Source organism: Electrona antarctica, assembly GCF_951216825.1.
Source record: "Electrona antarctica genome assembly, chromosome: 23".
NCBI classification, from domain to species: Eukaryota; Metazoa; Chordata; class Actinopteri; order Myctophiformes; family Myctophidae; genus Electrona; species Electrona antarctica.
In genome coordinates, this window is record NC_136804.1 from 6,492,178 (window position 1) to 6,506,698 (window position 14,521).

The following is a 14,521-nucleotide window of genomic DNA, read 5'->3' on the forward strand; positions in this document are numbered from 1 at the left end:
ATATGTGGCAGCGCTACATAGAGAAACAGAGAGGGTGGCGGGGGTAGCAGTGTTATCAGGGGTAATCCACGTTTCGGTTAGAGCAAGGAAATGCAGAGACTTGAGGGTGGCGTGGGCCGAGATAAATTCAGGCATTTCCTCTTTGGTAGCTGCGTGGCAGTTCCAAAGGCCTCCCTCCACCACAATGTGGTGACTGGGTGAGCGAGCTGGGTATATGAGATTTGAGGAATTTCTGTGGCGGGGGAAGTAGTGTCTAGGGCGACATGAAAAGGGCAGGATAGGGATGGTGGGAAAACACATAGTACACAAAAATAAGAAATAAAAAAATAAACACGTAATAATAATAATAAGAAGAAGAAGAAGAAGAAGAAGAAGAAGAAGAAGAAGTGTACTAACAGGGCAGTATGTATGGAAGACAGGGAGGAAGTAAAAGAACCAACAGCAGAGATGGTTGAAGAGTAGAGGGGTAGCTTTACTGGATAGTTTGTAGGGGTTAGAATAGAATAAGTGCAAAAATAACAGTGTGTTCCTCTACCTGTGTGTGTGTGTGTGTGTGCAGAGATTCAAAGTTTAAACAGCTGTGGAGCTGTTTATCTCCTTGTCTCTGCGACCGTGAGTGAGTGAGTCAGTGATCTGAGAGCAGATATATACTCCTTGAGGCTTTAATTAAAGCCTTGATCTAGCCAGCAGAGGGACTCAAGTAGAGCACTCAGTGAGTGGTCTGTTTGATTCTGCCTGATTACAAATTCAGATCAAAAGAGTCACTCCCCCCAGGACTTAAAGTACCCACAGAGTAAGAAAGTCAAACAGAGAAAATACAAGATGACAGAATATTAGCAGATAGGGTATAAAAACAATGCAGACAAACAGAAACAAGCTATAACAAAAAACACAGAAAGGCAGAGTGATACAAAGGGAGTGAGAATGAAAGAGACAGTTTTAAGAGGTTAGAATAAGTGCAAAAATAACAGTGTGTTCCTCTACCTGTGTGTGTGTGTGTGCAGAGATTCAAAGTTTAAACAGCTGTGGAGCTTTTTATCTCCTTGTCTCTGTGAACGTGAGTGAGTGAGTCAGTGATCTGAGAGCAGATATATACTCCTTGAGGCTTTAATTAAAGCCTTGATCTAGCCAGCAGAGGGACTCAAGTAGAGCACTCAGTGAGTGGTCTGTTTGATTCGGCCTGATGGCTGATTACAAATTCAGATCAAAAGACAAACAGAGAAATACAAGATGACAGAATATTAGCAGAGACGGTATAAAAACAATGCAGACAAACAGAAACAAGATATAACAAAAAACACAGAAAGGCAGAGTGATACAAAAGGAGTGAGAATGAAAGAGACAGTTTTAAGGGGTTAGAATAGAATAAGTGCAAAAATAACAGTGTGTTCCTCTACCTGTGTGTGTGTGCAGAGATTCAAAGTTTAAACAGCTGTGGAGCTGTTTATCTCCTTGTCCCTTGTCCACACTGGAGAAAAACCTTTCCACTGAAAACATTGTGACAAGAGTTTCAACGTTTCAAGTAATCTGAATTCACACCTTTGTGTCCACACTGGAGAAAAACCTTTCCACTGTAACCAGTGTAACAAGAGTTTCAGGGAGTCATCTCACCTGAAGAAACACCAGCGTATCCATACTGGAGAAAAACCTTTCCAATGTAAACATTGTGACAAGAGTTTCATTAATTCAAGTGATCTGAAGAGACACCTTCATGTCCACACTGGAGAAAAACCTTTCCAATGTAAACATTGTGACAAGAGTTTCAACAGTTCAAGTCATCTGAAGAGCCACCTTCGTGTCCACAGGACCATAAAAAAGATGTCCACTTTAAACGGTGTGACCCAAGTTTAAATAATTCGGGTAACTTGCTAAAACACCATTGCATTCACACCATGGGGTAAAAAAAAGAAAGTTTCCATGTGTTCCTGTCTGTCTTGGATTATGGAGTCATAACCTGTAGACATGCAGCAGCATCCACTCTTAAATCACTGCTACCGCCGCCACCCTCTCTGTTTCTCTATGTAGCGCTGCCACATATGTTAAAAAAGGATTTATTTTATTTATGGCATTTAAAAGTGTATGTCAGAGATATTATAGAATGGTCCTTAATTAACGCCATCCTTTAAGGGTAATGTCCTAATATGTTTTATTTTGTTATTGTTTAAGGGGTGTTTTGAAAGCCTATGTTATGATTTGAGGGGATTGTTTTGATTGACGGGTCCGAGACTGTCTGACGCACGTAAAGTAGGCGTTGGTGGCCGGCCCGCGAGAGAGAGGAACACGAGAGGCAAACCATCCAGGAAGTCCATGGGAGACCTGGATCAGTTTGATCAATTATTTATTTAATAATATACTCTACTCGGACGCTATAGGTGGAAAATAGCTAAGTCCACACTGCAGCGCTGTACTACACAAGAGAAAAGACTTGGTGAGACCGTTTATATTTTATTTTATACCCCGTGGGGATCTACTGTTGTTTTTGCCGTTGGATTCATTGTTTTGGATTACGTCGCTGCTGGGGAGCCCTTTACTTTTTGGATAACTTTTGGAGTAACGTTTTTGGATTGACGTTTCACTTTTCGTTTGTTCTGGGACGCGGTTTGGAGCCGTTTGGATTCACGGAACGATAGGGAACAATAGGAGCGTGCGGGCGCGTGCGCGAGAAGCAGACTTGAATTACTCTTTTCTTACAGACCTATCTATTAAACTATTTAGCGGACGTACGTACGTACGTGCGTGCGTGCGTGCGTGCGGGCGCGAATCGAGGACATTCGATTCCACTGGGTTTCATTACTTTGATTTCATTCATCTGATTTTGTTGGTGTTTATACCTGGCTGTATTATTACTTCTCCTTTGAGGAGATAAAAGCTCTAATAACTTCATCACAACTTCGCTGTGTTCTTACTGAGTGTGTTTGCTGTCTAATGTCTATTGCTATTCCTGTCATTCAGCATAAATCAATTGTGACGAAGGAGATCAGTCACTATCCCATGATTTAAAAAAGAGTAACAGTTAATTCAATTATTTAATCGTTACAACACAAATTCACAGGGATACTCATGTCCCCGAAATGGAATTTCCGTGTCTTAAATCTCTCTCACCTTTCTCTCTCCACATGTGAATTTCATGCTATCTCAATATCACAACCAGTCCCCCTCACCCTCATTGTGCTCTATCGCCCCCCAGGAACCCTTGGGAACTTCCTGGAAGAACTAGACTCTCTGATCAGCTTGTTTCCGGAGGATGGCACCCCCCTGATTCTACTGGGTGACTTTAACCTACCTACGGCAGAGAAGTATCTTCCCGTTACGTCCCTCCTATCCTCGTTTGACCTCTCCCTTTCTCCCTCCCCTCCCACTCACAAGGCTGGTAATGTTTTGGACCTCGTGTTCTGCACAGCCTGCTCCCCCTCCACACTCTCTGTTACCCCCTTAATTAGGTCTGACCACCACTTCATAACCTTCTCCCTCTCTCTCTCTACTCTCCCACCTAAACCTACTCACCCTCCGACCATCACCACCCGACGCAATCTCAAGTCCCTAAACCCCTCCTCCCTATCATCCTCTATTCTCTCCTCTCTACCCTCCCTGGAGTCCTTACCCTCTCTCTCACCCGACTCCGCAACCACATCCTTCCTCTCCTCTATCTCATCTGCATTTGACCAACACTGCCCTCTCTCGACCAGGCCAGCTCGCTCATCCCCACCGGCCCCCTGGTTATCTGAAACCCTCAGATCTGAACGAACACCTCTCAGGGCAGCTGAAAGGAAGTGGCACAAGACAAAGCTACCAGATGATCTCTCCCACTTTCACTCACTCCTCTCTGCCTTCTCCCTCTCACTAACCACTGCTAAAATCTCCTTCTACCAAAATCCAATCCTGCACTTCTAACCCAAGGAAACTCTTCTCCACTTTCTCCTCCCTCCTTAAACCCCCTCCCCCACTCAACCCTCATCCCTCACCACGGAGGCCTTTGCCACCTACTTCGAAAAGAAGGTTGATGATATCAGTAGCTCCTTTACCCCCCTCCCCCATAAAGAAGCACTCGACTCAACCAATGCTAACCATAACATACCATGCATGTCCTCCTTCTCTCCTCTATCCCCAGACGAGGTCCTGAAACTAGTCACATCCACTAGACCTACCACCTGTCCTCTCGACCCCGTCCCGTCTCCAATCTTCCAGACCATCGCACCTGACCTGCTCCCCTTCATCGCCTCCATCATCAACACCTCAGTAACCTCAGGCTGCGTCCCATCTGCCTTCAAGTCAGCCAGGGTATCACCACTCCTCAAAAAACCAACTCTTGACCCCTCAGATGTCAAGAACTACAGACCGGTATCACTCCTTTCCTTTCTTTCCAAAACCCTTGAACGTGTTGTCTCTAACCAGCTTTCTCTCCATCTCTCACAGAACAACCTGCTGGATCCCAACCAGTCAGGATTCAAGAAGGCACACTCCACGGAAACTGCACTCCTCACAGTCACAGAAGCACTACATGCTGCCCAGGCTGCTTCCCATTCTGCAGTCCTGATTCTCCTAGACCTATCGGCGGCATTTGACACAGTGAACCAGCTGCTCCTAGACACCGTAGCTGATCTAGGCATCGGCGGGACGGCGCTGAAGTGGTTCTCCTCCTACCTCTCTGACCGGACTTACCAGGTTTCTTGGAAAGGTTTGCTATCACCCCCCGCACCCTCCAAACTGGGGTCCCACAGGGATCTGTACTTGATCCCCTCCTCTTCTCACTGTACACTAAATCCCTTGGCACCATCATCTCTGCTCACAATATATCCTATCACTGCTATGCCGATGACACACAACTGTTTCTATTCTTCCCCCCCTCTGCCACCCAGGTAGAAGAGCGCATCACTGCATGCCTGGCTGACATCTCACAGTGGATGTCTTCCAACCACCTCAAGCTGAACCCAGACAAGACTGAGCTTCTGTTCTTCCCAGCTAAGTCCTGCCCTATGCGGGAGCTAACTATCTCCGTAGACAACGCCCTGGTAAAGTCTGTCCCGACAGCCAGGAACCTTGGTTTTGTCCTGGACAGTCAGCTCTCGTTCAAAACACACATCACAGCTGTCACTCGATCCTGTAGGTTTACACTCTACAACATAGGACAAATTAGACCGTTCCTCACCCAGGAGTCAGCCCAGCTCCTAATCCAGACAACAGTCTTGTCAAAACTTGACTATTGTAACTCCCTCCTTACTGGCCTACCGGCATGTGCACTAAAGCCCCTCCAACTGATCCAAAATGCCGCAGCCCGCTTGGTCTTCAACCAGACAAAATTCTCACACGTGTCCCCCCTTCTCCGCTCCCTCCATTGGCTCCCGGTCGCTGCCCGCACAGAATACAAAACTCTGATGCTGGCATTCAAAGCAACCAAAGGCATGGCTCCCCCATATCTCACAAGTATGATCGTGCCCTACAAACCCTCCCGCGCACTCAGATCAGCCAACGCAGGGAAGCTGGAGGTACCTTCACTAAAAACGCCGGGACAACGCTCCACACGTCCCAAACTCTTCTCCCTTCTGGCTCCAAAACTATGGAATGCACTTCCCATCACAGTCAGAACTGCAGCCTCACTCCCAATCTTCCGCCGTAGTCTGAAAACTCACCTCTTCAGACTCCACCATGGCCCGTAGCACTTGCCCTAGCCTAGCCCCTTAGATAGCACATTATGTAGACTTAGATAGTATTTTAAACAGACTTATAGCTTGTTACGTAGACAGCTCTAGAATTGCATTTTATGTAGTCATAGCACTTTATAGTACACATGTATAATATAGTATATAGTATAGTATGTATAGTTTACATAGATACTCCACTGTTACGTTCTTAGTTTACGCATGATTCATTATAACTACTTTTTTATATATGTGATGTATGCCATGCTTTTGTTATTGCTTAATGTAAATCGCTCTGGATTAAGAGCGTCTGCTAAATGCCTAAATTGTAAATTGTAATACTGGTGTCTGTTCATGTCATCTAAGCGACTGAAACTCTTGTCACAATGTTTACATTGGAAAGGTTTTTCTCCAGTGTGGACATGCTCGTGTGTTTTCAGGGATTGTACTGTAGTAAAACTTGTGTTACAATGCTTACAGTTAAATGGTTTTTATCCAGTGTGGACACAAAGGTGTGTCTTCAAATTACCTGAATCACTGATACTCTTGTCACAATGTTGACATTGGAAAGGTTTTTCTCCAGTGTGGACACGAAGGTGTGACCAAAGGGAACTTGAATGTCTGAAACCTTTGTTACAATATTTACATTGGAAAGGTTTTTCTCCAGTGTGGACACGAAGGTGTCGCTTCAGGAGAGATGAGTCAAATAAACTCTTTTCTCCAGTCTCGACATACTGGGGCCCGTTCCACGAAACTTGGATTAGAGATTAAGCCGGGATTTAACAGATATCCTGGTTTAATATATCCTGGATCAGCGATTAACCGGTTTCATGAAAACTGGTTAATCTTGCCAGATTAATTTAACCAGTTAACCTGGATATGTTGAGGCTTGATTCGGTTTCATGAAAGTGATGCTACATTAGTTACCATGGAAACTAATGCTTTGGACTTAGCCTGCTCCGGACCAGGCTAACAGCCAGGTTTAACCTAATCCTGATGTCTTTACTGTTCATTAAGCAGTCAAACTGATCACAAACCAATGATGTTTTCCACACTTCAATTATTATAGGTTTATGTTGCCTTATTTTTATCGGTCTGCATTAAAGGACTAATTTAAGCACTATATAAAATCAAAAAAACAAAATATATAGGCTCTACAACATCATGACAGCTTGTGAGCTTGTAGATCAGCTGCTTTTGGTGAATGTTCCCCAGAATAGGTTTGCTGTCGTGCAAGTGCACGGTTAAGAAGAATTATTATATTATATGATATGATATGATATGATATGATATTATATATATATATTTGTTTTTTTGTAAAAGTGAAAACCACTAAATATTACCATTACTCATTGTTTTACAACATATTACCATTGTAACGTTTCACCCACTATTGAACCCATTACCCACAGTTCACCAGTCTGGCCCCTGTCTGGACAACAACCCCCTTCCCCAAAGGTAGCTCCCTCAGAGGAGGAAGTTATGGCCAAATATCACAATGCGACAATATCATTATGCTTACAATATTAAGAATTCTGTTTTAAGTTAATAGTAGTGGTAAAATGTAAACTATATTTTTGGGGTAGTTAATCATTCAGTCTATCCACTGTTGAGAGTATGTTCTCTCTTTAATTACAGCAGCAGTATTTATTTTAGAAGCTTAAGTCCTTGTATCAGTAAGTCTTGAATAGATTAGTAATGATACTGAGATATACAGAAGGGGGCAGTAATGCAACTATTAATGATGCAAACTGCCATAATACCCCATGAAGAAGAAGGATCAGTAAATCTGTGTTCCATCGAATGGGTCTAGAAACAAAAAGCCAGGCTCTGCATTCAGCCAGGCTTTATGATCCTGGCTCGATAAATCCGCCAATTCTAAGCCTCGCTTGGCTTTAGTGGAACAGAATAAACCAGGCTGTAAAGACCAGGATTTAAAAAGCCTGGTTTTGGCCTAAATCCTGGATTAGTTAATCCAAGTTTCGTGGAACAGGCCCCAGGTGTCTGTTCAGTTCACCTGACACACGGAAACTCTTGTCACAATGTTTACATTGGAAAGGTATTTCTCCAGTATGGACACGAAGGTGGGTCTTTAGGGCACTTGAACACTGAAACTCTTGTCACAATGTTTACATTGGAAAGGCTTTTCTCCAGTGTGGACACAAAGGTGTTGCTTTAGGTTACCTGACTGAATGAAACTCTTGTCACAATGTTCACAGTTAAAAGGTTTTTCTCCAGTGTGGACACGCTGGTGCTTCTTCAAGGAACCTGAGTCACTGAAACTCTTGTCACGCCATTCGTCATCATCGTCTTCACTGGTCTCCTCCCAATCATCACTGTCTTCAGTGACTTCAGTGTCAGATTCAAGTTCAACTTCAATCTCAGAGCAGTGGGAAGATATGTGTTCTTCTACTTCATCATCATCATTTTCTTCTTCACCTGCTAGTAATGTCAACGTTGACCCAACAGGTCACTCTGGTCTTTGAATTAGTTCCTCCTGTTCCTTTTTTAAGCTCCTCCTTTTCCTCTTTAATGTGTGGAGGCTCTGGTTCCTCCTGGAGCAGACTGGGGCTCCTCTCCTGTTCAGGAGAAACCTCCACTTTACACACAACCATGTGCAGGATGTCTAGGAGCAGAAACATAACATGATGGTCAACACTGGATTCCTAAAATTTAAATCCATACTTCTTCCATGTTCCATGTACAAAATGAGCTATTACCTACCAAGATAAGATTGACTAAACCGTTACTAACCACAGGTTATTACTGTTCTGAAAGATTACTGTTCTGAAAAATACATTGTTTCTTCAGGAACAATATTTTCTTTCACATGAAACTTACTGAGGTGTGGCTGGTCTTCAGCTTCCTGTTTAATAGAAACGTATTCAGCTTCCTGTTTAATAGAAACGTCCCTGGCTGAGTCTGGAGAGTTCATCTTCACCTGGGAGTGATGCATCATGGGTATTGTAGTTATTATGAGTCTGGAGAGTTCGTCTTCACCTGCAGTCTGGACTCCGGTCTGAAATCAAGTGAATAAGGAAGGACTTTAATAACTGGAGACCTATAGTCCGGCAGTCAGGGGTGGGGAGTGGGAAATGTGTTTTTATTGGCCTAAAATATTGCCTATATACTTAAATTAATGAGTCCACTTGCTGACCGGCTGTCGGTATTGAGCAATTTATTTGATAAGGTCTTATATGTGACCTACCTATATATGGCAAGATGTCAACATTTCATTATGCTTTAACGCTTAGGCCGCCAGCATTTGATAACTTGTGATATAATTCACGCCAGCATTTTTCCCTGTTTAACTCTTATTTTGAAGAGCAAAAAACCCAGACCGGAAGTGTTAGGGTGTGTGACAATGCATCATCATTCCATGTTTACCACGGGTGCTGCTAAAAAACAATGGAGGCGCATCACAGCGTCTGGGCCGTGGAATAAACCTTGTTTGGACCAAAAATGCCATCTGGGACAAGGAATAGGGGATACAGGCGAATGAAAGTAACAGAATCAAACCCCGGCCCTGCCCTACCCTAACTGGGTCGGCCCGAGGCTCGGCCAGACCCTAACAATTACCATAATGTTAACACTTTCATCGCCCCTTTGGTGTCCATGTGAAATTACGGCAATATCTGTGAATAAGCGCCAACTACATCCGGCCCACACAGCCCAATACAACGAGAGGAGGAGCAACAAGTTTTACGAGCAGCAGCCGACATGTCTTAGTTTTCACCACAAGCGGTAATATGGCTTGCGCAATGCGATCAGAAATCACTATTTAGATCTGAACGTTGGGCGGATTGGACTAAAACAACAACTTTGGACTATTTTTCGAAGAAAACCAGCAGCAAAGAAACGACAATGAGCAACCCGATGCATAGCATTATGACTTGATCAATCAAAAGCACTATAAAAGACCAATTGCCGTTGATCTACGCCGGCAATGGTGGACTAAGTTTTAAGTAGCATGTGATGTGTCAAACTAGGGGGTTGTCATGATTCTGAATCCATTCCAAGCATTAGTTTTGCACAAAAAACACTCATTGGGCTAAAAACGGCCATAGCCGTCATCATAAATGTAATGAGGTCAGCACATCTTGGGCACATTTGGACAAGTGGCTATTGCCGTTTTTAGCCCAAGGAGTGTTTTAGCGGATTGAATGGATTCAGAATCCTTGCCACATATATCCTCCTATAAAAAACAATTGCTCATTACCGTCAGCCGGTCAGCAAGTCGACTCATGAATGTATGTAAAATGTATGTAAAAAAATATATAAATTTCCCGCTTTAAACAAAAGAAGCCTGTTGGCTGCCAGACTAATGATGCGTAGCCTGCGGGGTTAGTTCAGGCAGACATACTCGAGGGGGTTCATGCCATGCTCAAGGTGCATACTATACTCAAGGGGTTAACATGCTGCATTACTATGTGGGTGTATAAGCGTGTGCAAGTCCCACATGTCATTCGCTGATGTGGCAGTCAGCTGACCTATTGGGCGGGCTACTTAAGCTCACCAGTCTGCATGCTCTTCCTGCCTTCCTCTGCATATGGTTCCTGGTTGTTATCTAGGACAAATAAAGATAGAGCACGGAGGTGCGGCCAGGGCTCCTGCGGGGCACCTCCGTGCTCTATCCTCTTTATTTGTCCTAGGTTGTTATTTGATGTTTGCTCCCACCACCACCCCAGCACCACTGGTGGGCTCTGTTATTTATGCTCCCCATGGGGGTTTTATTGTATATCTATCTCCCTGCTCTTAATGTTTTATGATGGTGTTTAATCGCGCCGAGCAGGGAGAAAATGCAGCAGAGCCGAACGCCATGTCTAATATTGTATGCACACTTGTATTCTCATTCTCTAATAAATATTGGTTAAATCTATTCGTGAGTTGTCTGACTGAACTAGTGGTGTTAGCCCAACTCTCCAACATTTACATTTTTTAATTCAGGATTCCAAGTGTGTGAGTGGGGTGTGTGTTTGGAAGCACTTTGGTTTCAAGGAGTGTGGTGAGGAACAACAAACCAATACCGTGTTAAGGTGTGTTACAATGGTGTGTGTTAGGGTTACATTTCAATGGTGTGTTAGGGTTACATTTCAATGGTGTGTGCACCACAACACAATAGGACAGTAACCACAACTCGACTCGCACCAGGAGAAGTCGAAGAAATAATTAAACTAGAAAGTGCCCCTCGGGGCACAGGTCTCCACCAAGCCAGGTCAGGTTGTGGCCTCCTGGTGGCGCTATAACAGGCCAATGTGAAAAAGGTGGGATATAATCCTCAGCCTAGTAAGAAAGTGCGTGAAAGATGTCACGTAAATTGCATGCTGCGTTCATGATTTGAGGCTTTTTGTCAAAACGGGCCAATCTTGCAAACTTTTAAAGCTAATTATAGCCAATTAGGATGGAATATGAAATATCGGACAGATCCGACTTGAGCACATGACTCAAGTCCGACGGACGGACGAACACACACACGGACGGAGTGCAAAACATACTCTCTCCCCAGCCTTTGGCCTGGTGGAGACAAAAATCTGATTGACTAAGATGTATGTGTTAACATTACAGTGGACAGAGTACAAATCCTGCTCATTTACAAACTACGTTTGCACCTTTGACAACCTGCAGCTTGAAAAGGCCTTCAGCTCAGCTCTGAACTCGGTAGAATCCTAATATATTCCTAATATATGTAAACGACATGACATCAGCTTGTGACTGCAACTTGTTCCTGTTCGCAGATGACTCAGCACTGCTGGTCTCAGACAGGAACAAACTGCAGGTTGAAAAGACCCTCAGCTCTGAACTCGGTAGAATCTGCACCTGGCTCGCTGATAACAAACTAGCCTTACACCTGGGAAAAACTGAATCCATTCTGTTCGGATCAAATAGTAATCTCAGCAAGACAGATGGCTTCTTGGTTAGAGTGGGTGACAATATTATCACACAAAAAGATGAAATTACCTATAGGTTCCATCCTGGAGGCTAATCTTTCCGGTGATAAAATGGCCACCAACATTATCAAAAAGGTAAATCAAAGAACAAGATTCCTTTACAGGATCTCTTCACTGGTCAACAAAAACACCTTGAAGACCTTAACAGGAGCCCTCGTACAACGTTTATTGGACTATGCATGCACCTCTTGGTACCACAGCACCTCAAAGGCCCTTAAAACAAGGCTCCAGACCTCCCAAAACAAACTGGTCAGGCTCCTACTTGGCCTCACCCCCCTGAACCCACCTCACCCCTGCCCACTTTGACAGGCTGGAATGGCTTAGGGTCGACGACAGAGTACAGCATCTTTCAATGGGTCTGGTCCACAAGATTCGATACACCACCAAGATACCCATGTACCTGTCTAAATACTTCCTTAATGTTAACTCTTTGAGAGTTTCAAGGATTTCTATATAGTAGGTAGACTTCTCTATGGCATAATCCCGTTTTTGAATGATTTATTGAAAATTCTCTGTTGTGAATGTGTGACAACGAAAGACCTTCAGAGAAAGCTTGACTTGTCTGCTTCCAGGAAAAAAATGAACTGAGTTGATAAAATGTTTAGTTTTTGTGTTGGAAGCCATTTAAAAGAGCCTGCATTTACACTGGGAAGTGTTTCTAGGACAACAAAAAAAGTTATGCCCGGTTAAAGTTTTATTTTCTAAATAACTTTTTTTCTGCTGGGCGTACATAGCCATGCAATATCTCATTTTAAAGGGTGAGTTGTCTAGTTCAATTAAAATAAAATAAAAAGTTTCTCACATGTACCACTGTAGATATTTTGCCATCTATAAATAGCATGGTCAGTCATGATCAATCTGACCTATCCAGCTAAAAGTCCACATAGCTCTGAATTGGAACATCATATAAACTCAATTCTTTTTTGGGGTAAAAAAAGAATTGCAACGAATACGTTGCACGGTTTGCCCGCTATCGCAGTTCAAAGTGTGTGTGGTCTGAGCAATATTCTCGACTCAGAGTGTCGCACGCCCAGAGAGAGAGCGGATCAGAGTGAGAAGCCAATGTGAAGACTATACCAAAATTCTCCTAACAAATCGTCCTCACGGCCAAAATATTCCCTTTACACGCATGGGTTTCGGTAATTTTGTAGCCACACTCGTCCTCTTTCACCCAATGTCACAACCATAGCCCAGATACATACAGTACGTGAACTACAGCCCTGAAAGCGGCAGGTGTACCATCATAATGTGTCATAAAACTCCATGTTAAATGCCTGAATGAGTCAGCAATCTTTTCATCACAAACACAATTCTTAACTCGCTCTTATAACCACGTTTTTTATCGTACCAATACCACGATCGCACACGGCCTACCTCAATGTCTCGGGTCACTCACGGCGAAAACAAAAATCGCATTTGACTTTAACTTTTTGCGATAGAGCAATTTGTTCGGACATACGTCAGTGGGCTTTTAACTTTCAATACTGTTTGCATTTGCATAGACTAGCCCAGGTGAAAATGATACTTTGTTAATGATTCCATGGTCACCTGACCACCTCTCACACACTCGCGCACATGCACGCACATGCACACATGTGCACGCACACACACACATTGAAAGTCAATGGAGAAAATCGGGGAAACACGTAACTCTTTCATTTCTCAACCGTTTCAGACGCGGGGCGGCTCGCCGGAACCGGGCCGCCCCCCTGAGCGAAACCAAATGGACCCCTTAGCATGTTAGCATTAGCATGTTAGCATTAGCATGTTAGCATTAGCATGTTAGCATGTTAGCATTAGCATGTTAGCATGTTAGAATTAGCATGTTAGTATGTTAGCATTAGCATGTTAGCATTAAAAAGTTAGCATGCTAGCATGTTAGCATTAGCATTTTAGCATGTTAGCATTAACATGTTAGCATTAGCATATTAGCATTAAAATGTTAGCATTCTAGCATGTTAGCATTAGCATGTTTGTATTAGCATGTTAGCATTAGAATGTTGGTGGCAACGTAATGTGCAATACACTTAGACAAAATACCCCTGGCTTACATGTAACCAAATGGACCCTTACAGGGTCTGAGAGGCTAAATGTCATCAAATGGTGGTCCGTGGCTCAAATGCTGCACAGACTTGGCGATCTGCAGGCACCCAGTCAAATTTCTTGAAATTTGTTTCTAGTTAAGTATGTGTTTTAGATTTCATTGCATGGCAGGCACCCAGAATAATAAAATAAAAAGCAAACTGAATACAGACCCACTCAGTAAAAAGCAGCAGTAAACAGAAACGTCTTGGGCTTTGATTTCAAACAAAGTGTTGTAGATGTGACAGGAGTTGGGTTAGGTAGAGGTTCAGCCAGACTGTTGAACACTCATTGTTTTACTTACTTTATTTTTTAATTCAAGACATTTTTCCACACATTGTTAACAATACAAAGTATTTTATCTAGGGATGGACAATATTTTATCAAATCGTTATGGGTCGATGTTGGCCTTAAAATGCAATATTGGTATTAGCCGATGTTTTAAAATAAAAATACTACATCAAAGCTGTTTATATTCGGACATGGGCTAACATTTCAATAACTGTGAATCCCTATAGTATTTGGAATAAAATTCACTGTTTTCCAAAATGTCAGTTTGTCACTTCTCTCTTAACATTAAATAGATCACGTGATCTTTTGTGGCCAGATGTTTTTTCCTGGGGTCTAGTAGGACTATAGAAAACAATAATTAAGAAATCGCTGTACAATTTGGTAAAACAAATACATTTACCCACTTGTTCGAATGCCCCCGCCCCCTGCCAAAAAACGCTAAAAGTGTTTAAACGAAATAAGCAGAAAATGAAAATATATATAACACTCATCTTTTACTTTCTCTAATAACCTAAAACATGAACCTTGGTTGAAAAAAACCCAAAGTTGTCCTTTAAGGGTTTA